The sequence below is a fragment of the Balaenoptera acutorostrata genome, chromosome 2 (assembly GCF_949987535.1).
Source record: "Balaenoptera acutorostrata chromosome 2, mBalAcu1.1, whole genome shotgun sequence".
NCBI classification, from domain to species: Eukaryota; Metazoa; Chordata; class Mammalia; order Artiodactyla; family Balaenopteridae; genus Balaenoptera; species Balaenoptera acutorostrata.
In genome coordinates, this window is record NC_080065.1 from 87,646,221 (window position 1) to 87,672,373 (window position 26,153).

Here is a 26,153-nt window from a genome sequence, read left to right on the forward strand (position 1 = left end):
GAGTTTGAGAAGGATAGGTTTTAGCTCTTGTCTAAATGTCTGATAGAATTCACCTGTGAAGCCATCTGGTCCTGGACTTTTGTTTGCTGGAAGATTTTTATTACAGTTTCAATTTCATTACTTGTGATAGGTGTGTTTATATTTTCTAATTCTTCCTGGTTCAGGAAAATTGTATCTTTCCCAGAATTTGTCCATTTCTTTGTGGTTGTCCATTTTTTTTGCCATATAGCTGTTTGTAGCAGTCTCTTATAATCCTTTGTATTTCTGTGGTGTCAGTTGTGGTTTCTTCTTTTTCATTTCTAATTTTATTGCTTTGCATCCTCTCCCTTTTTCTTCTTGATGAGTCTGGCTAAAGGTTTATCAATTTTATTTATCTTCTCAAAGGACCAGCTATTAGTTTTATTGATCTTTGCTATTGTTTTCTTCATTTCTATTTCATTTGTTTCTGCTCTGATCTTTATGATTTCTTTCCTTCTACTGACTTTGGGTTTTCTTTGTTCTTATTTCTCTAGTTGCTTTAGGTGTAAGGTGTAGGGTTATTCGAGATTTTTCTTGTTTCTTGAGGTGAGATTGAATTGCTATAAACTTCCCTCTTAGAACTGATTTTGCTGCATCCCATGGGTTCTGGGTCATCGTGTTTTCATTGTCATTTGTTTCTATGTATTTTTTAATTTCTTCTTTGATTTCTTCAGTGATCTCTTGGTTATTTAGTAGCACACTGTTTAGCCTCCATGTATGTGTGTTTTTTACAGTTTTTTTCCGGTAATTGATTTCCAATCTCATAGTGTTGTGGTCAGAAAATGTGCTTGATATGATTTCAGTTTTCTTAAATTTTCTGAGGCTTTATTTGTGACCCAAGATGTGATCTACACTGGAGAATATTCCATGTGCACTTGAAAAGAAGGTGTATTCTGCCACTTTTGGGTAGAATGTCCTATAAATATCAATTGAATCTATCTGGTCTATTGTGTCATTTAAAGCTTGTGTTTCCTTATTTATTTTCTGTTTAGATGATCTGCCCATTGGTGTAAGTGGGGTGTTAAAGTCACCTACTATTATTGTGCTACTGTCAATTTCCCCTTTTATGGTTGTTAACATTTGCCTTATGTATTGAGGTGCTCCTATGTTGGGTGCATAAATATTTATAATTGTTATATCTTCTTCTTGGATTGAGCCCTTGTTCATTATGTAGTGTCCTTCCTTATCTCTTGTAACAGTCTTTATTTTAAGGTCTATATTTTATCTGATACAAGTATTGCTACTCCAGCTTTATTTTGATTTCCATGTACATGGAATATCTTGTTCCATCCCCTCACTTTCAGTCTCTATGTGTCCCTAGGTCTGAAGTGGGTCTCTTGTGGGCAGCCTATATATGGGTCTTGTTTTTGTATCCATTCGGCCAGTCTGTGTTTTTTGGTTGGAGCATTTAATCCATTTACATTCAAGGTGATTATCGATATGTATGTTCCTATTACCATTTTCTTAATTGCTTTGGGTTTGTTTTTGTAGGTCCTTTTATTCTCCTGCGTTTCCTGCCTAGAGAAGTTTCTTTAGCATTTGTTGTAGAACTGGTTTGGTGGTGCTGAATCCTCTTAGCTTTTGCTTGTTTGTAAAGCTTTTGATTTCTCCACTGAATCTGAATGAGATTCTTGCTGGTAGAGTAATCTTGGTTGTAGGTTTTTCTCTTTCATCACTTTAAGTATATCCTGCCACTACCTTCAGAGAGTTTCTGCTGAAAAATCAAGCCTGCAGAGTTTCTGCTGAAAAATCAGCTGATAACCTTATGGGGATTTCTTTGTATGTTATTTTTTGCTTTTCCCTTGCTGCTTTTAATATTTTTTCTTTGAGTTTAATTTTTGTTAGTTTGATTAATATGTGTCTTGGTGTGTTTCTCCTAGGGTTTATCCTGTATGGGACTCTCTGCATTTCCTGGACTTGATTGACTATTTCCTTTCCCATGTTAGGGAAGTTTTCCACTATAATCTCTTTGAATATTTTCTCAAACACTTTCTTTTTCTCTTCTTCTTCTGGGACCCCTATAATTTGAATGTTGGTGCATTTAGTGTTGTCCCAGAGGTCTCTGAGATTGTCTTCAATTCTTTTCATTCTTTCATCTTTATTTTGCCCCTCGTCAGTTATTTCCACCATTCTGTCTTCCAGCTCACTTATTCGTTCTTCTGCCTCAGTTATTCTGTTATTGATTCCTTCTAGTGTATTTTTCATTTCAGTTATTGTGTTGTTCATCTCTGTTTGTTTGTTCTTTAGTTCTTCTAGATATTTGTTAAACATTTCTTGTATTTTCTCAATCTGTGCCTCCATTCTATTTCCAAGATTCTGAATCATCTTTACTATCATTACTCTGAATTCTTTTTCAGGTAGGTTGCCTATTTCCTCTTCATTTATTTGGTCTTGTAGATTTTTACCTTGTTCCTTCATCTGTGACATATTTTTTGTCATCTCATTTTTTTTTTTTAGATGGGTGGGATTGTGTTCCTGTCTTACTGGTTGTTTGGCCTGAGGCTTCCAGCACTGGAGTTTGTAGGCTGTTGGGTAGAGCTGTGTCTTGGTGCCAAGATGAGGACCTCTGGGGGACCTCACTCCAAAGAATATTCCTTGGGGACTGAGGTTCTCTGTTAGTCCAGTGTTTCAGACTCAGAGCTCCCTCCACAGGAGCTCTGGCCCAACCCCTGGCTCATGAATCAAGATCCTGCAAGCCGTGCAGGGCGGCAACAACAAAAAAAAAAAAAAAAGAAGAAAGAAAAAAGGAGCAGAACAATAACAAAGCATAAAAAATAAAATAAGATTAGAAAACAAACAGATGTTAGAATATATATTGATGAAACAACAACTGGAAGGTAAAACAGACCACAGTAGTAAAAAAAAAAAGAGGAGGAAAAAAAAAAAACAATAACAGAAAAGGCCTTGGCTGTGGGGGACGGGGCTTAGGCTCAAGGGAGGAGGGCCCCAGGAGTGCCTCTGGCCTTGGAGGTTGGAGGACCAGATCCAGAGCCCCAACAGGCTCACTGGGCCCAAGTGAGCGGCAGAAATGCTAGGCATGTTCCCCCCATCCTCTGATCCTGGAGGTCCCCTCTCCATTGGCCTCTCTTCTTCTTCCCCCACCTCCCTCCCTCCTATGCCCCTAGGAGCCACGTGGCTGCAGAAGGCAGGGGACCAGACCCAGAAGCCCAACAGGTTCCCAGGGCTGAGTGGATGGGAGAAACGCCCTCCATGCCTCCCCTGATCCTTTGATCCCAGGGTGCCCCTCCCGCCTGCCTCTCCTCTTCTCCCCTAACCCCTCTCTCTTATACCCCTAGGACCAGTGCAGCTCGGAGGAGGCCTCAGAGGGCAGAGGACCCAGCCCGGGAGCCCCTCAGGCTTCCCGGGCCTGACTGGGCAGGGGAAACACTAGGCCCACTCCCCCCTGTTCCTCTGAGCCCCCGAGGGTCCCTCCAGGTATGGGAACCCCTCCCCCCTCCCAGCTAGCCCTCAGGGGCACTGTTCCTGTCTGGCCTCCACCTCTCCTCCCCCCTCATTCCCCCACGTCCTACCCGGTCGCTCGGGGGTTCCTCCCATCTCCTTGGGCATTGGTCCCCCACCAGCATCCAGCAGGCGCCCTAGTTGTGGGGAGATGCAAACTCCGTGACTTCCCACGCTGCCATCTTGACTCCACCCCCCTTATGTCTTTTGGTACTCATTGTTTTGTATCACTGTAACTCAGAGACTCGTGAAGGGGAATTAATCTGTTAACATCACTTCTTTCAGTGATGTGAACATGTAGCAGGAAGCTGGTGGCACCATTATGCCTTCTGACCTAAGTATCTTTAGCCTCTTTAACCATGTATGGCTGAAAAGTTCTAGTTAAAGATAACTATGTGACTGATAGGGTTTGGTCTAGACTTCTTAGTACCAACCACCCTGGGGACCTTATTTCTTTTGAAGACATCCTTAGTTGGATTGGATTTTGACACGGAAACTGTAACATGGAAAGTACTTCTTTCCTATTACTCTTGTAGTGAAGCGGTGAGACTGCATCCTTGATGCAGTCAGCCTGGATTTGCTCTTTCTTCCTAACCAAAATAGTAATTCACAATCTTTTGCTTTTCCTTCATGGACTAGAAGGTCAGTGTTCTCTAGAACTACAGATTTACTACTTATCACATTTTTCAGCTCTGCTGCCTGAACGTGTAACATTTCCTGTCAGTCATGTCTTATGAAAGCAAAATGAGCTTGTCATTTGGGGCCAGGAGAATCTATTCTACACCAAATTCAGAGTGTTTTCTTGCTCTCACTTCTTGGTGTCATTATGGAAAGCTCTCAAAGGTCAGTGGCCTTTGGATTTGGGGGAAAACATTTGGATACCTTGTCATATGAAGTAATATAGCCATTGCTGCTGGTGGCCAAGTCATAATGCCCTTCGGGATACATGTCGTTTAGACACATCAATAACTCACCATGTTATGACTGTGCTCTCAGTTTGCCAAGGTTCAACCTATGGTTCTATGTCAATGAACTGACTTCAATTCTTTAGGAGAGAAGAAAAGATAACCTAATGTATTTATCTGGAGGTCACCATTTTTAAAACCTTTTCTACATTTTACTGGAGTTCCTTGCTATGTCATTGGGTTCTCTAAGTCAGGGGTCCCCAACCCCCAGGCCGCACAGCAGGAGGTGAGCAAGCAAAGCTTCATCTGCCACTCCCCATCGATCCCCATCGCTCGCATTACCGCCTGAACCTTCCCCCACCACCCCAGTCCGTGGAAAAATTGTCTTCCACGAAACCTGTCCCTGGTGCCAAAAAGGTTGGGGACCGCTGCTATAAGTAAATCTCTGCCTCTCAGACTATGACTTCTATGTTTATAGGAGCTGGTGTTTCTAATTCCATTATTCTTAGGTAACCTCCGGACAACCAGATTTTTCAGCTTCTAACAGACTGCTGTTTCTCTATCTTGACAATGAGGATTAAAAAACCCATTCTTTTCACTCTTATTTTTTAAGGAAGATGGAAACTTCAAATGATTGGTTAACCTGAAACTTTCTCCTCCTGTTCTACCACATTTGCCTGTATATGGCTAGGCAGTTCTTTCTGGGTCATGTTAGTGATCATATGATAGGGGTTATTCTTAAGGTAATTGGAGTCTCATTATTCTTTCTGTCAAGGCTGGGTATTCACTTCTCTTTTCCACCATAGTTTTTCTTTATGATTTCAGCAAGTCACATACATTTTTTATATCTCTACTTCAGTATGAAGCAAGAATTTTACCATATGACAAAAGAATGTACTGAACATCCTTTAAATATGGCACATTTACCTGTGATTTTAGAAATTGTGCTTTGAGTTATTTTTGTAATGGCAGGTAATTTAACAACGACAACAACAAATACGATCTTTTGTGAAAACTGGTTGTTTTAGTGGTGCAACATGAGGACTTGGAAGAGAGCAAAGCTAACTCAGTTATTAACCATAAGCATTGGCAATAATCAACTGAGCCAACTTTGCAATAACCAGCTTTGCATAGTAAAGAAAAATGATTTAGCACACAATACTTTGTTATCCTAAAACCATCATACGACAGTGTGTTTATCGAGGTAAAAGTTCCAGGAGTGGTAGGGAGTCAAAAATCCATTAGTACCTAGTTCTACTCTCACTGAATGTCAGCCTACTAAGAAGTATAGGGATTAGGTAGTGTCAAAAATACGTCATGCAAATTTATCATGTTTTATTTTTAAACTGTTATAATTAGTTGAAAATAATGATGAAAATTTTATGTCATCACAAATTTGAGCAGTCGTGCTTTAATAGCTAGTCACTTGGTTTAGGATGCCACACCACCTAGCAAACTACTGATATCTGAGACCTCAATGCTGGAATAATGCTTACTTTTAACTAAGAATTTATTACAGTTAATTCAATTATGCCTCTCTTCCCGGTTCACCTCAGTGATGATATGAAGCCCAAGCCCCCAGCTATCTATTATTACCTCATCTCTGTACTGGGCTCTGTATATTTGCCTATCTGACTCACTCTTCTTTGGCCACTTTTGTCCCAGATCTTCTGCTCCATGATCAGCAAACTCTCTTAATCAACAACCTCTTTTCTGATTGTTCACTTGTTTTCCTTGCTCTAGCAGAATTACAAGAACTACAACTATTTCTCATCTTCTGGGTCTCAGTTTGCCCATCCTATCTGTCTGACATCATCATTTTTATTCTCTCTCAGAATAAGCTGGTTATTTTCTTCCTTGCACTCATCACCTTTTATACTTATTTAATTCCTTGATTTATTTTATTGCTAGTTTACTGCTAGACTCCTGCATTAGAAGGTCAGCTCTTCAATTAGGGCAGAGACTTTGTCCACCAGGCAAATGATCTTCAGGGTCTGGAAAATATTGAGAATGAATGAATGAATGAATATTATCATTCATTCACGATAAATGAATCATCACAGAGGCTAAAAATTTGAATACACTTAAAAAATTAATTTTACCTTTTGACTAAATATATTGATGTTATAGTCATAATTTTTTACCTGGTAAATTGAGTATTTATCAATTGGATCATGGCTTATTGCTGCTTTACAAATGTGCCTGAGAAAATAAACAGATTCCATACAGGTTTGTTAGGTGGCCACATTTAATTTACTTGGTTTCTGAAGCATTAAGATCTTGTAGCAGGACATGATGGAGCAATGATTTGACATGGTTTGTTTGTACATTCTTAGTAAAAATCTGGAAATTTTACCTCTCTAGTAATGCACGGATGAGCACCTAAAATTTCTTTAGCTAAAACTGATGTGCACACAATTCTAAGCTACCACTGCATTTGGAACCAGCTATAAGCTGTTTCTGAAGTAAAAACATTCACAGTTATGAACAGAAAAATGGATGCCGTAGGAGAAAAGAAAAACCTCCAGTTTTTAATACTTCTCTTTCCATGATTGTAGTGGAAGGAGAACCTCCTTTTTTGCTACTGCATTTCAAGGGACATTTTGTTCAATTAAAAACACTGTCACAAAATTAAAAAGTCTGTATCACTTCATGGCTTAGAAATTCCTAAAAATGATTTTTAAAAAAACGATGATAAACACACACAAATTCCTTTCAAAAGATCAGGAAGATGTTCTGATGAGAATAAGGGGGAAAAAACCCTGAAAACACCGTCATCAGTATATTTTTGTGGAAATCTATAATTAAATAATTCATAGTAAATATAATAATTGAAAGAAGTAGGGCTATGTATAACTATTCATCTAATTAGTATCAGATTTCACATGTAGTTAACACTACAGAGGACAGCGAGAGAAGCTGCAATGAAAAGTCTGATTTGAAAGTAGAGCAAAATTATTACCTTATGTTGCCACAAAGAATAGATTGAAATTCCCAAAAACAACATTCTAATTTATTTTACAGCATAAAAAATACAGCATGGATCATTTAAAAATAAAGTCATAAGTACAGGGACTACAATTGAACAGATTCACTGAGCAAAACATTTTATTTTAATCTACAAGTTGAGAAACTGATGAAGCATAAAGGACAAATATGTATAATCAGTTGGAAAGGCTGAGGGGGGGTTTAGCCAAATAAAGGATTTGGTGTGGTTCAAAGGCATTCACCCAAGAGAGTTCCTGTTTCAAACTCACATTCACAACCTAACACTTCATTGCTTGCTGCTAAATCAACACAGTAGTGGAGCTCTATAAATGGTCAAGTTTGATTCCAGTGTTATTTGAACAGTCCTCCAAAAGGAGTCTCTTGTTCTATATTTATAATTTTAATTACAGATAACTATACCTTCCTTATAATCTCAAGCTATAGAGTGATTTATTGTATAACATAGTAACCTTCTAAAAGTATGGGGTAATTGATTCCACTATTCTCTTACGAGCTCAGGAAAAACAATAATTTCTCAACTGTCACTTAAGTAAACTAGTTTAAAACCTATTTTAGGGTCTGCACAGCACAAAAATAAAGGTGAGGAGACTAAATATCTGAAAAGCCAAATGACTTATTGTAGGCAGTATGGCCAGTTGGTGATGCAGGAATCAGTGTCATAGGCCACAGCTTAACAGTGGTGGGCAGTGGCTACTTTTGCCATGAGTAATAAAGTCCTTTGTCTCTGACACAGGAATCTCATGTCTTTTGCAAGCATCCATGGCACTGTGGCAGGCAAACTCATTGTATAGTCATTTTGATGGGAATTCTTTGGTTTCCAGGACTCGTGCACACCATTAAACCTTTTAAGTAGGATAAAATCCCAACACTTGGCTTCCTCGAGTCTCCATTTTTCTGGAAATGCAATGCTTCCTCTCTCTACTCCATTCCATACAAACACAGAGTTAGGACTGCAGAGCTACCAGAATCTGCTCTCTTATAATGTGACCCCACCTCCTTGGTCATGAGTAATTGGTTCCTTTCAATTTGTTGGAACTGGTATCGAAAGATAGGAATTATTCTCTCAGAGGAACTGGACTGAGAACATACAAACTTGAAGCTGTCAGCTAAAATCACATTCCTCCATGTGGGTGAGGAAGCAGAGAATACCAGTTTGTACATTATTCATAAGATGACATGTCTCACTTTGCCTGAGACATTCCCTGCTTACATCTGTTGCTCAGGATAATTATTGATAGTATCTTCTCTCAAAATGTCCTGATTTGGAAGCTAAATTGTATGGTCACCCTAATTGCTCAAGACTCTGATGGCAAAGATAGACATTTAACTTGAACAGCAAATGCCTAGATATCATTCTGGGTCCCATCATTCAAGGTAAGAGACACAACTTTAAAGCATTCAGAGAGTGAAGGCACAGCACTTACCTCTGCGTGGGAGCAAGTGGCTTTAAACTAGGAAGGCTCCTTCCTATATTTCATCTTAGATAAGAAGGAGGTTCCCTTTTTGAGTTTGGTTCTTCTGTAAGTGTTGCTGTTTAGGCCCTTGCTATTACTGGTGACATGCAGGGTACCTCACCCTAACATGTTGACACTAGCTCTGATTGCTTCAAAGGCTTTTCTACTCCATCCTCTGGCCACAGACTTTATGAATACAAAGGTGAGGTAATCTCCATATGTGGATCCTGTTAAGAGGCTAGGACTGTCACTGGGATTTTGACTTAAAATTCACACATTCATTCTCTATATCAATTAAAGTCAACTTGCAGGGAGAAAGAAGAATGAAGTGACATAACGAGCAGTAGAGTGGAGAGAGAAGATACCTTGGGTTTCTTCTTATGCTTCAATCCCCATTGAGACTGACTCTGAGGTGCATTTTTGCCTTTAGGTTCTATAAGATGCCACAATTTCTTCATAATTATAATATCTTTATGCTTAAGTTCTCTCCAAAATCTTTCTGTAAAGTCCTAATGCAACTCAGAATCTAAACTCAAAATTTGCAGATTTAATTTTCATCTGTGATCAGATCAATAAATGGGAATTCATTTATTTATGCTTTTACTATATGAATATTGAATGTTTAATGTATGTTGGACATTGTGCTAGCTTCAGGGAAGATGGTAAGTAAGACAGACATATTCCTACCTCCCTGAAGTCATCAAACCAATAATTACAGATGTGAGATCCTCCCCATTCTGCCTCAGATGATTGATCAAATAATCTAGTAGTATATTCAGAACCCTGTTTATGCATTCTAGGTATTCATAGCATGTGAAGAGGCACTGATATGAAAATTCTCTGCTTAAGAATGGGTTCCATTCTAAAAAGACAGATTTGGAAACATGTGAAGGGATATTTTTTAAACCCAAAATATACATAGGTGATAGTATAAGATGTAAGGTACTATTAGAATAGAGTGGTTATTTTTTTAAAAGTATGCTTTATAATTTCATTATCTTTTATATCCTGCTATGAACATGCCTTTGCAATGGGTTTTGCATGATTGTTGGGTGGACTAGAATGGAAAACAGAATTCTACTTTGTTAGCAAAACCTCTATGGAAAAATTATTTTTCTCTCAAAAGTGTATGTGTGTGGGAAGATTATTCCAAACCCAGGAAGAAGCTTGAGAGATTATTTGGAGGCAAGGGATCACTGAGATTATTTTCTTAGGCTGAGTGGGTGAGGCAAATAAAGAAAATAGAATGATTGCTTCTAGTGTTCCCTTCTTAAGGGAATAATCATTGTGTTCTTTGATATTTATTAATTTAACTTCACTAAATGTAATTCCCAAGTACAGAACAGTTCTAGGGGTTTTCCTTAGAGTATGCACATTAAGTCAACAGATGAGGCTGAATAAGAATTGGAGTTAGATCAGCCCGACTTAGGCCCTGCAGGGACCTTCTGAGAATAATTTGGGCCTAGCTTAGGGCTTCTAGGAATGCTGATGGGAAATCTTCCAAGTTTACTAAGAAGTTGGGCTAAGAGAGTTTTGACAACTGCAGGCCAGTCTTTGGGGTTCTAAATAGGCAATATTATGCTGCCTATAACCCAGAACGCCTGAGACTACATTTGGTCCTCTCTTTTAAAGCCACATAAGAAGGAAACCTTGATGGAGCTCTCCTCCATCTTCTCCACCTTCAGGTAGTGAGGTGAAGGAGACAAGATATACTTCTTCTGAAGCTGTCCACAGAGATGGGAAGTCTGTATATAACTAGCTGGCAATGCTTGCTAATGATATTGATGATCACGTTGAGAGTTCACTGGGCTGCTCACTGTTACAGTGCTTTTCATACATTGTTCATTTAATTCTCATAGACATGTGACACACACTGTAATTATCTCCATTTATAGATGAGGAAACTAAAGCAGGGAGGGTTAAAGTAACATGCCCAAGGTCACAGACAGGAAGTGACAGGGTAAGAATTTGAACTCAGGCCATCTGGCTACAGAGTGCATGCTTTGAACAATGTTTTCTGCCTCTCCTGAATGGTAGCACACTGCTGACAACTAGCGCTTCACCCATAGTAGGTGCTCAATGAACATTTATTGACTAACTGACTATTGGGCTCCTGGGGAGCTCTCCTTGATTTGCCAAAAGGTGGGCTAACCCTAAAATGTGCAATCAGATAGTGTTTATGTAGAGGCTGGCCCTGTACTTTTCCCTCCCTAGTATTCCTACTGGGGATGGAAATCTTGTGGCTCTTGGGAAATGTTTTTAATCTTAGAACTAAAAAGTTCTTTTGGGGTCATATATCCCTTAAAAATCATATGAAAGCTCAGAATCCTCTCCACATGAAAATGCTCACACGAAATTTTTTATTTAATATGTCTGGGATTGTTTAGATCTCTAGAACCTTCCAGGAATAACTACAGTAGTTTTTGAGGAGTGGCTCTGAACTTGGAATGTTGATACCTTTCACTTTCAAGTGAGTTACATGAGTGCTTAATTCAGGAAAACCTGTATTCACCTTTTATTGAGGTAGTCACTTTTGTTTTTCTCCATCAGGGGAAAGCTCCATGCCAGTGTTACAGTTGGCTGTGGTCACTAGCTGGCTGCCTGGTAACAGCACAGTTGGCACATTCTTTGCTGGGGCTCCAGAAAGGCGGAGTGCTCCGCTGGGGAGCACATGTGTGAGCTCCAGGTTTCTGACATGAACATTACTATCAGTAATGCCCCTGCTGAAAGTCCTCATTATTATCATGACAAATACTGGAGAACAAAGGGACCATTGTCAGAACAGAGGCCTATCTGTTATTGTTAATTGAATATTTTTGATTATGGTATTAAGTTGGTCAGAGTACTACAGCATGCCTTTTAGGGCATGAGTTCATTTAGGCAGCTTCTCTTAATATGGGAACTAAGTTGCACAGGCTTACACAGTCACAAGCCTCCTTTATCTGAGTTGTGGTGAAGGACAGTTGCAAAGTGTAACCTTCTAGTTAAAGAGGTCAGTCTTTTGGGTGGGGGATGGAGGTGAAGAGTGTAGGAAAAATGGCATGAATTTTTTTTTTTTTTTTTTAGAATTAAGTCAGTCTTTTTTTTTTTTAATTAATTAATTAATTTATTTATTTATGGCTGTGTTGGGTCTTCGTTTCTATGCGAGGGCTTTCTCCAGTTGCGGCAAGCGGGGGCCACTCTTCATTGTGGTGCGCGGGCCTCTCACTATCGCGGCCTCTCTTGTTGCGGAGCACAGGCTCCAGACGCGCAGGCTCAGTAGTTGTGGCTCACGGGCCCAGGTGCTCCGCGGCATGTGGGATCTTCCCAGACCAGGGCTCGAACCCGTGTCCCCTGCATTGGCAGGCAGACTCTCAACCACTGCGCCACCAGGGAAGCCCTGGCATGAATTTTTATATCTTTTTTATATTTAAGATTCTCTGGAAAAGGTTATGATTTGAATTAACATGAAGGCCTTCCATGAGACTGTAGAAATATAAATATGATTTATTGCTGGAATCAATGTTTTTCAGTTCTCAGCGAAAGACTAGAAGTATTCAACAAGTTTGGGGAGTGAGTAGCTGCATCACCTCTATTAAACCCCACCACGTCCTTGGGCACAATGAGGGGCTGTAGGATGAGTGGAAACAATGCTGGGTAGAGGGATGAAGATCTGAATTCAGCTCCAGGCTTCAGCTCCAGTTCAACCTTTGTGATCTTCAAGAGGCAATTACCTCTCTGAGCCTCAGCCACAAAGAAGAGAGGTTAAGCTGTAAGGTCCTTGTGAGTTCCGAAATATTTTATGAAAAGACAAAATTTCCAGTTTTTATTATTGTCATAAGTTGCTCCAGAGCGCTTGAATCTGTGCTCTGAAAGCTGTGTTCCATGTTCCGTTAGTGAGGGCATGGGACTTCTGAGTGCATCATAACGTCTTGGATGCACATTGGGATCGTTCCACTGAGAAATGAAGTCAATGCTTGGAATTCACTTTTGAATTTCTCTGAATTTTACTTTCAGGATTAAGAACAGAACATTCTTGATTTATTTTGTTTTCCCTTTTCAGTGTGATAGGTATTCAGACAATAATTCAGTTAATAATAAGACCCATGCCTCTGAGTTTTCTCCCCTAAATTCAGTCTAATTATTTCCTTATTTTACTTTTATAACAATAATTGTTATTACTTTCTTTCATCTGGGAAGTTTTGGGAGGCACTTGGGCCAGTTGATTTTAAGATGACCTGTGTTTAGCTGAATTATTTACTCATCATTTAAGCCACTTAATTTCCATGATCTTAAATTTCCCAAATATCAGCTTCCCACATCATGACCTAGAGACATTCTAGGAAACCTACAGCCAAAGAACAGAGTGGAACATTTAGCAAAGAATATAAAAGAAAGAATAAAATAAATTAACTTTTCTTGTATATATCCTTTCAAAAAGCCAGGGATATGGGGCATACTGTATTTTGATGCTAACATGTACAGCCCATGGGGGGAAAAATATAGAGGTCCTAATGATGTTGATATAAGTTATTTGAGTGTCACATGAGTTTTTGGTGTTTTGGTTCAGAATCAAAATTATAATCTTATCACAAAATTTTAATATATTGGAGGAACATTCATTTGAAAAGCTATATAGTGATAAATGATTTTGTTTCTTCCCACAACTAGCTGGTGGTGATTTTGTGGATCCTTTCTCTTAAGATTAGGATTTCCATCACATTCTGGTCTCCTCTAGAGGTTGATTCATGAAGTCTTGAATAGCCTGATGCAAAGGAAGCCATTTTTTGATAGACATTTTCAGAGCTGTAATCCAGCTGCAGAAATAACAGCACAGGACAGGTCATTAAAAATTTGTTGGACTCTAGGGAGATGAAATGTTACAAGATCTTTTAATTTATCTTGTAAATGTTTCTCTTTGTTATTTAGATCAAAATTAATGTAGTAAACCATGATCCTTAGGTTTTGGATTGAACAAAAAGGTAAAACACCAAAAGAGAAATATGCAATGGTAGCTATGATGTAAATCGATGTTAATGTAAATAATAGGGCCAGAAGAGGGAACAATGTTAGTAAATAGTGATTAACGCAGTTATGGGATTTTAAAATTATTACTAGTATTTTTCTGTTTCTATTTAAAGTTTAGTTGATCAAATGTATAGTAATCAAATATTGCCATTAGGGCCAAATACTTCTTTGTCACATTCTTGAAACTACAGCAAACACTCCAGTTAACTCTCCTCTCTCTTCCTCTCTGTTCCTTTCATTTTCTTGGATGATGTTTTATAAAATGTGCCCATATAATGTTTATTCTAAGGGTGGTTAATAGGTGTTATTTTTTTTTAAAGTAGTTTAGGTCAGATAAGCTTAGGTAGTGGGAGTTAAGGGGAGTTAACCAGGATTCCTTCCAGCAGTGTGTCTCAGAAACATTGAGTTAATATACTTTGTGATTCTCTGAGAGGGGAATATGATTTGTATCATTTCCTAAACTTATTTCACTACTTTTGGGGAGTGGGCTATCTTGTGGAACCAGAGTTCCATAAACCACAATTTGTGAAACTCTTGCTCTTTTCAATATTTCTCTAATGACTTAATATTGTTTCCTCTTGATAGTATCCACTCATGGATTTGGCAGTGAGATCCAACTATTCAACTTCCTCTCTTAGAGAAGCCAGTAAATTTGATCAGATAGGAGTTAACTCTCTTTCAGTGACCACTTTTCTACAATAATATGCCAGCTGGAGCCTCACCTTCAAGGGACCATCTTTATCTGCCACCAGATTATACAGCACAGTCTGAGGAAGATCTTGGCAAGTATCTAGCAATTCTATATTCATTATCCTCCCACTCTAGCCCATGCTTAGGAGTGAGTGGAGCAAGGAAGGTTACATAATGAGGGAAGGCCTAGGAAATCCTTTTCCCTTCTGCAAATGGTCACTTGCTGGAGACTACTGAAATTCTACTTTTGGAGTTCTATTTCTTTGGGTTGAAACAGTGAATTTGATTCTTGCAAAAGGCCCTGGAAGTTTTACCATGTCCTTTGTTTTAATAAATCACTGTAAATTTCTTTATTAGATCCTTTTTATCCAGATAGTTGGAAGAAAATGTCTGGATGGTCACCAAGCAGTTGAGGGTAGGAATGGGAGATGTAGGACACTGGATGTCCTGGGGATTGGATTTAGGTCAGGGAGACTTGAGAGATGAAGGAGGATACTCTAGGTACTTCCTCTGTTTCATGGTTTTGTCTCTGTTAACTTTACTGCTGGGTTTTTTTCAGAATCTTTATGAAACCAGTACCCATTTGTACATGCCAAGTTGGATACTAAACATACAATTTAGATGGATAAGTCCTATGCCCTTCAATGGCTTATAACAAAACTAAACAACTGACCAGATGGACATATCAATAAGAGTTATGTGAAAGGTGGTGAAACAACAAACCTGTGAATTAATAAATTACAATATTTACGGGTTACAGTGTTAGTGGATTTTTTATGTTGAAACCCGAGTCAGCCACTACCTTGGGAAGAACTATGGACTCCTTTTTCATTTGAAAAAAATTACTTCTAGAAGAGTCATCTTCTATGCATTGAAAGAAAAAAAAAATCCTGGGGAATATTAACTTTAGGGACTATGCAAAGAAAGGGAGATATTTAATTGAAGATGTGGAGCTGAAGTTGGAAAACAAGGATAAGGGTTTGCTTAGAAGGCTCCTGTCAGGACTGATAAAGAAGAAGAAATACGTAGACCTTGACTTACCGTTGGTTTTCTGTCTTATTTTCTGCACAGAAATAGAAAGTCTTGAATTCTTCAGATGGAGGTTTGAGTTCAATTACTGATTGCTTGAAGCTAAGGGTCTGCTCATTCACCGTATACCCTTGTAGATAAAGGCCACCTACAGAGGGTGAAAGGAAAAAAGCAAGTGAGGAGAATAGGGAAAGAGTAAGATGGAGAAAAAGTCTGAAAAGGTGTCAAGAAAATTTTGTATCTGAAGGAACCTGTAGTCCAGGTGTCTTGTTTTACAGATGAAGAAATGAGGCTCCAAAAGACTATATATTGATAACTTAAGGTCATCCACTAATAATTAATGGCAAGACTGGTAACAAAGTTTGGATTTCCTGTTTTTCATTTCTACAGTGTTCTCATGACATGTTCAATATTTAGCTTTTTGTTACTGTGGGCCTAAAGTAGCTTCTTTAGGCTACTTCTTTTAGTGTGTTCCTGGAGGACACATTTTGAAATACATTTTTTGGTATCAAATATTGACACCTACAATATTACATTAGAGGAAAAATTAAATAGTATTTGTTTGGGCAGAACCATTAAGACATCCTGAGGAGTTATGAAGATGGCCAGAGGTTTCTACAACCAACATAGGTTCTCACCTCCTTTGTGCATATGCAAAGCACATTTAAAATATGTACCCACAGGGTGATATGAGGGAGCCGACTTGAATTAAAATGAGAACAAATGACTGGTTTTAAAAGATAATTTCTTCCCCATGGTCCTTTGAATCTATGTTAGTGGTTATATATTGCTTGGCCAGAATTCTGTTTACATTGTTTAGGGGTTGGGGTGCGGGGAGAAGACGTCAGTCTAGGAGAAGTTGCCGAAAAATCAAAACACTTGTGTGTTCCTTATGGTGTCTTGGTGCTCTGAGGTAACCTGAATCTCATGCAGATACTCTAGGTAACGTCATCAATAGTGATGATTAGATTTTTAGATCTGTTTCTTGTGCTTGCTAACTCTTATTATTCTCCCTCCCCAACCTCCCACTGTCCCCACCCCAGGAGCCACTTTGCTGCACTATACTAACAAAGAAAATGCCAAAATACGACTGGGATTTTTGCTACTCTATGGGATAAGTATCCTATACTGGTATGGTAATAAGGGACTGTGAAAGGAAAATTTGGCTCATTTTTGTTTTTCTTTGGCTACACTTGATAACAATATACACTGTCAGGAAGTCATAAATTTTTCTTTTTAGACAGAATGAGTGGCTTTTGGACTTTAAAAAGTCTTTACTCTATAGAGGGGGTTTAGTTGCACTATTAAATTCTTTAAAAATTTTCATTTAAAAAGAGTCCATTTTAGAACTAACTTCTAGGAAAGCATTCATTTTAGAAATGGTTAGAATTTTTTCTTTTGGTAGGCTCCAGTAAAATGGTGTTTACCAAAATCAGAGAGTGACTTCTTTCTTTGAGCTAGACAGATATAAAACAACTTTTTTCAGATAATATTTACGCAGCATAATATTCATCCATTTAAAGTGTACAATCACTGATTCTTAGTTTGTTTATAAAGTTGTGCAACCACCACCATCATCTACCTTTGGAACATTTTCATCGTCTCAGAAAGAAACTCCATACCCATTAGCAGCCACTGCCCATCTGCTTCCCCATCCTAAGCCTAGGCAATCCTAACCAAATTTCTGTCTCTATAGATTTGTTTTTCCTGGGACACTTAATATAAATGGAATTATACAATATGTGATCTTTTGTGACTGGCTTGTTTCACTTAGCATAAAGTTTTCAGGGTTCATTCATGTTGTATCATGTACTAGTACTTCATTTATTTTTATTGCTGAAATTTCATTGTATGGATATAGCATATTTGATTTATCCATTCGTTAGTTTGGACATTTGAGTTTTCTTCAATTTTTTGGCTATCATGAATAACGTTGTGATATTCGTGTGCAAGTTTTGGCATAGGTGTATGTTTGGGGGGCATATACTAGATGTAGAATAAGCAACGTGTTAGATGTTTCAGGACTAAAGGATACCTAAGGACTTATCTGAGGGTTATTTTGCTGTCATAATTCTCTGCTCCAAACAACAGTATACACCATTTATATTATGTACTGGTTTTTGACTTCTTCCTGCTTGCAAATTTCCTTTTCTCATATGTCTGAACAGATAAGAATACCTTCCTCCATTCCTACCCATTTTGAGAATAGATAGAAAGTTATGTCCAAAAGGTGTCTGCTACAAACAGGAAAGTTTCTGACACCTCTCCTAACCAATTATAGGGTAGAAATGATTAGCAGTAAAGTCATCCAATTATAACCCCATTACCTCATTTCAAGTGACCTCATTGGGCTGGTCTCTGTCTGTCATTAGGTGGCAGCAATAAACAGCAAACTGGCACAGTGTTTGGACAGAGATTTCTCACAAGAACTATCCATTTGTTGCAATAATGTAAAATATATCTGAGAAGCACATACAGACCTTGATGTGATTTGTTTAAGAATAATAGTTAACAATCACGATTTGTTACTTCCAGCTCTTGCTGGAGAGAGATAAAAAGAAAAAATTATCAAGTATACTGTGAATGACAAGGGGCTTCAGGCCTATGAAGAGGCACTTGACTAAAGGGCTTCTGGAGTAATCACAGTGGCTTTTTAATATTAGCAGGCATAGGCCAGCCAGTAATACATATTGTTAAAGTACTAGCACCTTCCGTAATGGTGAGAAAAGACTTCAGGGACCTAACTGACTGGGGCTATTTCTCCGACTCCCAAAATATATATTTGAGGCATATTTAGTGGAAAGTAAAATGTGGGACTAGCATCTCATAGGGTTTTTACAGGAAATCAGGGCTGTGTTGCTTCTCATGGCTTTTGCTCTTCCCCCTCCTTTCACTGTTATCTTTCCCTGCCTCCTCTTTGTTTTCCTCACTATTCTCTCAGCATCACAGAGTCAGAGATGACTCTATATTATATATGTTTAATAAATGAATGAGTGAACAACCAAATTGACTCAGTTCTTGTGACTGTCACAAGCACTAAATCATGCCCCAAATACTACAGATACCTTCAGAAATAAGAAATATCATATGATGTGTCCCAGGTCTCTAATAAAGAACATAAATCAATGTAGTAAAATGAATAATAAAATAAATGAAAATAAAACAGTAAAGTAATCGAGATGCTGCAGCCAGGGGACCATGTCTCTGAAGTGGTGAACATAGAAGGCTGAGTCTTAATAACAAAGCAAATAATATGAAAGGCATATTACAAAGATAATAGAAAGGAAAGAACCTTCTTTAAATATTCTGTTTCTAATATTCTGAAAGAAAACTGACTGTGTGAACCAGGATATATGCAGAGACGGGGTTTTTGTACTTTAGTATTTTCCACCTTTTTTGGCTGTGATATAAAGATGTAATAAATACAGACCTCTACATCTTTTAATACCATTAAACCAAAAGTTTTGTGAAACATTGTGATGTATCATGATATTTTTTATTCAACTAAATCCTATGCTATTGTTTTTTAAATACTGGTCACAATTGACTACATTGATTGTGTGACACAGTAACAGGGTCAAAACCTGCAGTTTGATAAATACTGCTATAAATGGTAATCAAGGCCTGCTTCAAGGTTATGACCTTCACAGGGCCGGAGAACTAGGAACCAAACCAGGGTGGGATGTGCAAGAGCCAAGCAGAGCTTGAACAATATAAGTAAAGAATGAACTATAGATCAAACCAGCACAAAGGTCATTTACTTAGTGTCAACTAGAAGAAAATGAGCATTAGAACCCTGTATAATCTTTATTAATATAATAATGATTCATATTCCATGCATATTAAATGATTAAGTTTAACTAAACATATTAGTGCATGTAGTGTTCATGGGACAGTGTGGTTTCAGCCATTCTCACTAAATTTCTTTGCTGTCCTCACAACTCCTGTGGTTGCTGGACTGAGTGGACCCTGGCTATTGCAGTCAGTGTGCTGGTGTCCAGAGTGCAGAGACCAGACACACAACATTACTGACCGAGTACTGCTTTTAGAAGACTAATTTCTGTCAGGGAGTGCTACACAGAGCATGGTGACTAAGAGTTTGGGCATAGGATTTCGATAGCATTTGTTCAGAGTTTGTCTCTGTCACTTAATAGCTGGTTGACCAGTGGTGTCCTAGTTTACTTCTCCAAGCTTTAGTTTCTCACTTATAATGAGACACTAACTGTGGATGTTTTGCAAATATTAGTTTTAGATAAAGAACATGAAGTGCTTATCCAAGTCCTGGACACATAGGAAGCATTCAATAGCACATGCTAACTTTCCCATTCCGATACACTTGAGCAGTATGATCCAGTCCTCTGGAAAAAAAAAAATGTGCTTCACCAGGGCAGTGACTTTTTGTGGACAGTGGAGAGGGGCATATTTATTTGGGGAATTTTCCACAGGAAATTTGGATTTGCCTCGATCCTATCTTGAGTTTCATTATGCAGGACCACTGGCTGTGAGCCTCAGGTCATGATCCGACTTAAGATGTATAAGAAGATTGAAAAGGACTCTTAGAAAAAGGATGTAAACCTCAATTTAAAATTCAAGTCTAGGGAAGGGTAAAGAACTTCGGAAGAATCCCTGCACAGCCACCTTAATGCTAAAGAAGGGTTAGCAGCGGATTAACCCTGGGAGAGCTTCCAGCTGGACCCAGCAGCTGTCAGGGTGGCAGTGGGTGGGGAGGTGGTGGCAATAAAGTACACCTTCTGGAACAAGGTGCATGCTCAGGCATCTTTTATTCAAGGAAGAGTAGAGTCATGTAAAAACAGAAATCACAGGCCTCTATTTTAGAACCTGGCCTAGATATAAAAATTCTGTTGGAATTTCAGTAAGGAACATGTTCTTTTAATTCATATTTGAAATAATTTGGGCTAGAAATTAAGGACCTATGAAGATAGGATATTCAAGAAGTAAGGCTGGGGGCTTCCCTGGTGGTGCAGTGATTAAGAATCCACAATGCAGGGGACACGAGTTCAAGCCCTGGTCTGGGAAGATCCCACATGCCGTGGAGCAATTACGCCCGTGCACCACAACTGCTGAGCCTGTGTGCCACAACTACTGAAGCCTGCGCTGCTAGAGCCCGTACTCTGCAACAAGAGAAGCCACTGCAATGAGAAGCCTGCGCACCGCAACGAAGAGTAGCCCCCGCTCACTGCAACTAGAGAAAGCTCGCGCACAGCAACAAAGACCCAATGCAGCCAAAAATAAATAAATTAATTAAATAAACAAAAGAAAAAAAAAAAGAAAAAGAAGTAAGGCTGGGAAAGAATGAATGGCTTTGCATTTATTTTTATTAGCCACAAAATAATATATTTTCAAGAGAAAAATTTTAAAATAGATAGAAATTAGATAACTTCTTACAGATGGAAAGAGTGTAATATGGCCAAAAGCCCAGGTATCTGGTGGCGTGAGTTCTGGTTTTGCCTTTGAATTGGCTTTGCAATCTTCTAATCTTTCTCCACTGTTAAATGAGGGTATGACAAACTACAGTACCCACACTTCATGGGAATAGTGGCCAACTGAGTCAATTTGGTTGTTCATTCATTCATTTTTTAAACATATATAATATAGAGTCATCTCTGAGTACATAATCCCTTAGAAGAGATAAATGGCCAACTAGAGATAAAATACAAAGTAGAGGGTGATAAGTGTTGCAAGATGGGTGAGTGTGGAAGTTCGGAAAAGTGAGATGCTTTGTTTACCTAGGGCCATCTGGGATTGCTTTCTAGCAGAGATGGCCAGCATTTGAATAAGCATTTGAAGGGCAGGTAGAATCTGGACAACTTGTGTTGGGGAATCAGTAGGTAGAGAATGTTTCAGGGGAAGGAATTAACATAAGCAAAGACATGGGGTCAGAGAAAAGTCCAAGAGGTGGGGTGTGCTAAGCAAATAGAATGTGACCATGTGTGCATGTAGAGTACAGGGTGCTTTAACACAGGAGTGGAAGAGAAAGCCAGAAAGAAGGGTTTGGGGACAAAGTAGAAGGCCCTAGAGTGCTCTGGATGCAACAAAGGACCATGGAATTTTCTGGAAAGATGTGTGAAATAATAAGAACTGAATATAAAGAAAGCTTTCACATTTTACCCCTTGTCTATTTGTCCTTTTGGTTAGTGTAACTTAGGCTGCCTAGGTTCAAATTCTATCTTCACCATTTACTAGCTAAGGGAACTTGGGCAAATGATTTAACCTTGCTAAGCATCAGTTTCCAAACTTGTAGGTGGGCTAATAACCTATTTATAGGATTGTTGTAGAAATTAAACGAAATGATAAGTAAAAACACTTACTAGAGTGACCAGTACAAAATCTTTACCCACTAAAAGATAACTTTGTTATCTGCTTTTACTGTTATTATTTTTAGGCCATTTATTAGTAGCTGTTTCCCAGCTCTCCAACTAGGACTTTTCTAAATAGGGCCTCCTTGGACCTTTCAGAATAAGGGAAGCCACTTAGTGGCTGTCATTACCATTTTAAACTCTTGGAATCAGTAGCAGTCCCTGGGCCCCAGGGGTTTGGAAGCACTTGGTTAATATTTAAGTTTGGAGTAATCTGAGTATTCAATCCTAAACATTCACTTTCTACCTATGGAAACATTCTCTTGAAAATGAACTTCATTGATTTGTTAGTTATAATGGTTCAGACTTTCGCAGTGATATTTTATAATAAAAGCCCCAGTCAATGACTACTTTAGAGGTTTGTTTTGTTTATCTTCATTCTCATCCTGGAGTCAGGTGCTTAAAGCTGTGGATTTGGATTGCATAGGAACAGTCTGTTCTGTAAGTGCTTAGAGATGCTGGCTATTTCCTAATAGTTGAATAATATTCTGGGTCATGTTTTAATACTCTCAAAGTGGAAGGATGAGTAAGTAAAAGAGAATCATTGTATTGCTCATCCTGAGTGATGAGAAAAGGACCACAGTGTGATGATCAGTTTGTACCTCTTTCATACCCTTCCAAGAAGGTCGAAATGGTCACCAGATACCTCCCTCCCATTTGGCATGGCTATCTAGCTTAATTAAAGAAAGGCATTTATGCTAAAAAAGGAAATTAAATGACTAAGATTCCAGGATCTTCATTACTGAAATTTATTTAAGGCTTATTCGTTTGGGAAAAAGTTCAACTGCAAATAAAACATCTGTAATCTATTTTGTCAAAAATTACAAGAAGGTAAATAATCTTTCTTGTAGAAATCATGCACAATTATTTTATTACTATATTATATTGTTTACATACTTATCTCATATGTATAGCTTTTAGCATATTAAAATATATATTATGTATAATATTTATATATAATTTAATAAATATATATACATTTTATAGAGAGAAAGCTTTTTGTGTCGAGTACTTTGTATGTAGAACTTACGTAACTCTAAATGACAATCACTTCATTCAATCTTCACAATAGTCCTGTGAAATAGATAGCTGTTTCCATTTTATAAATGAGGAAACTAAGTTTTAGGAAGTTAAGTAACTTGCCTAAGGAAAATTGACAATTAATGTTCTTTTCATTACTCACTTGTCCAAGATTAGGGATACTATCAGAAAAGGGTAGAGTCACTAGCCAAGAAAACTACTGGCATTGACTCTGAATGTCATCAGTGATAAAAAAAATGAAGGGGTTTAGTTTTTGTTTTTCCAGGCAGTAAAATCATGGGGTTAGAGGTGCAGGCTCTGGAGTTAGGTTGGCTGCATTTAGATCTCAGCTTCATTGCTTACTGAATGAGATCTTGTCAAGTTGTGTAGACTTTCCAGTCAGTTTTCCTATCTGTAAAATGTGAATAATAATAGTATCCCTTCTCCAGACGATAACTGAACTAATTTACACAGCATAAAGTTTGGTAAAGTCTCTGTAAAGCTAAGATGTCATTACTATTATGAAGGTAATTACTATTATTTCAGGTGAAAGTTGAGTCCATACCTGAGGCCTGGGTGGAGCGAATGCTAGCGTAGAAGTACAAGCAGCCATCCTTCAGAATGCAATAGTGCTGGATCCACATGTCTGTGCTTCTGTCAAGTTGGTGCAGAAGGCCCAGGCACTCTGGGTCCCTGATAGCCAGGGGTGGGAGGCTCCTGTTGTGCAGAGTAACGTCTTCCCAGACATGCTTCTGCAGATGTGACACAAAGGGATCAGCTGAGTGGCCATCCTGCGCCAATGGTCATTGACTCCCAGAGCCAATGACGTCAGCACCAAGACTGACTTCAGAGAAGCTTCTGTCCTAAGTGATTCTATTGCTAAGGAAATCTGAATACTTGAGCAACAAGCCAGACAATCTGAATTTATCCATTGGCCATAGAGAATTTCTCCCTTTTCATGTCCATTGACATCCCTTCTCTTTGGCTTCTTTTCTATTGTGAGGAAATCAAAAGAATTATCAGTGATGTATAGAAAGGAAATGGAAATGGGCAGCTCAGCAAAGGCTATTGTTTAAAGGCCCTGTCTATAAGTGCTGGCCCCAATGTGTTATTTTACTCACCATTGGGATTGTCCTTCTAGCCCTGTTCCTGGTGTGTCCACTGTGACTAATTGCAGCCCCTGGTTCATGCTTTACTTTATCTAGCACTCCCTTTTGTGCAAAGGAACAAGTTAAATGCCCCAGGCCAGATCAGGCCTTAGGCTCATATGGTCCGTGATGTGAAAGGCCCATGATAAATCAAGATCCTCTACCTTGGAGGTCAGCCCTAGGTCCATAGTCCTGAGAGAGTGGCAGGCTTTTCCTGGGAACTTGACCTGAGGCAGGGGACATGGTGCTTCATCCCTTTATCAGAATGCCTTGTTGGGCACTGGCCAGTTTCTCTTCTTTATTTGGTTTCATTTTTGCTCTTTGGTTTTAACACAGCAGTGCAAAAGATTTCAGAATGCAGAGCTGGCTGAATTCTTTGCTGTGTAGTGGAAGCCTGCTGGGAGTTTGGGTATTCATTTTTCACTCTGCTGCAGACACCCTGAGTGCATGAGCAGAATAGATCCCTCTTAAAAATATCGAGGCTCATTACGATGATGCACTGGAGAGACGGATGAGTGTATTGAGCATTGTGTTCCAGGCAAAGTGAAACACAAGTCCTGCTGTTTATCATATGATAATGCTGGTGATTATTCTGAAAGTACAGTTACAGGGCACGGGGGTGGTACATTTAAGCTCAAGCAACCCAAATTTTCCTGAATGTACAAGAGCCAAAATATGTAGAGAAGATAATTGACAGTAAATACCTTTTTCTTGTATGCCATTTTGTGAGGAAATGAGCATATTTAAAGGAACTCTATAACCTTATTAGAAATCATATCTACAGCATAAACATGAAACAATTGAATATTGAAGCAGTTTCTTCCCTCTTCACCAGGTCATAGCTCAGAAAGAAGGGTATCAAATGACTTAGGGGCTGACGTGATGATTCACCTGTTGATGTTACAAAGTTATCTATCAGTTTATAGGTCAAATCTAAATTAAAAATTATATTACTTCAAGGCTAGGAATCATTTTCTAATAAGCTGCTTGGCCAACAGCACTATCCCAAGATATCCCTGAGCCCTCGTTCTTAGGGAGTCAGAAAAAAACAGTAGCAGTGGTTTAACCTCATGGGAAACCACTGGGCTGTTCTGTGTCAAGGAGAAATTCCACCCCAGTTGGAACTACCCATTGAGCTCACCGAGAGGAATGTCATACAAACAGCTGAAAACAAAAAGAACAGCAGGAATGCAAGCACCTCCATAAAATCTGAGTGGAAAACCCTGTTGACTGCAAATCCCAGCTTTTAGAGCAGATCTGAGAAGACCCAGGGTGGATTGCATGACATCTAACTTGATCCTTTCCCCCTTGGAGAAGAAAAGCAGAATGAAGGCACAGAAACACATCAAGGACACCTTACCTGGTGGACAGGATAGGCCGCTTTGTCCATTGCTTCAAGCCATCTGAAAGACAGAAAGATGAGAGGTGCTTTCCTTGCGGGGCTTGATAAGTGTCATTCAGAGGGCCTTGTTTTTCTCCCATTGTTCAGACAGAAGAGTCCTGAGCCTCAGGTATATTTCATGGCTCTAAATTCATGGTTGAAGAGCAACACATTCTTATAAAATTGGTGTTACTAGGTGGCAAAATCCCACACCCACCAGGGGTATTTAAAATAAATTTATTTTTATTCTTCTCCTTTACTATAGTTTAATTAGGGCCTAAGGGAAAATTTATTCATTATTTTACTGAGGTATGTGAATTTAGCACCAGCAGGGTGGATAATTGTGAGGCCCTGGCTATTAATATATGGAAAGACTGGTAAATAGCCACTGTTCTAAGCCCCCTCCCCAAGTGTTCCTTGCACAAGGTGGCCACCTTTAGTGCACTGTTAGTGTCCCTACCTGAGGACTGAACTTTGTTAGTCTTGTTTCCTTAGCCAGGTACCAGCCTATCTAACCCACCCCATCTTGCCAATCTTTTCCAAGTTTCTTTTAAACCCCATAACTTCCAATCAAACCATCCTGCATGCTTTTCTCCCCAAAGCTTGATTTAATCCCTCTGCACTTCTGTGTTCCATTTCTTCTTTTGTATGCATAT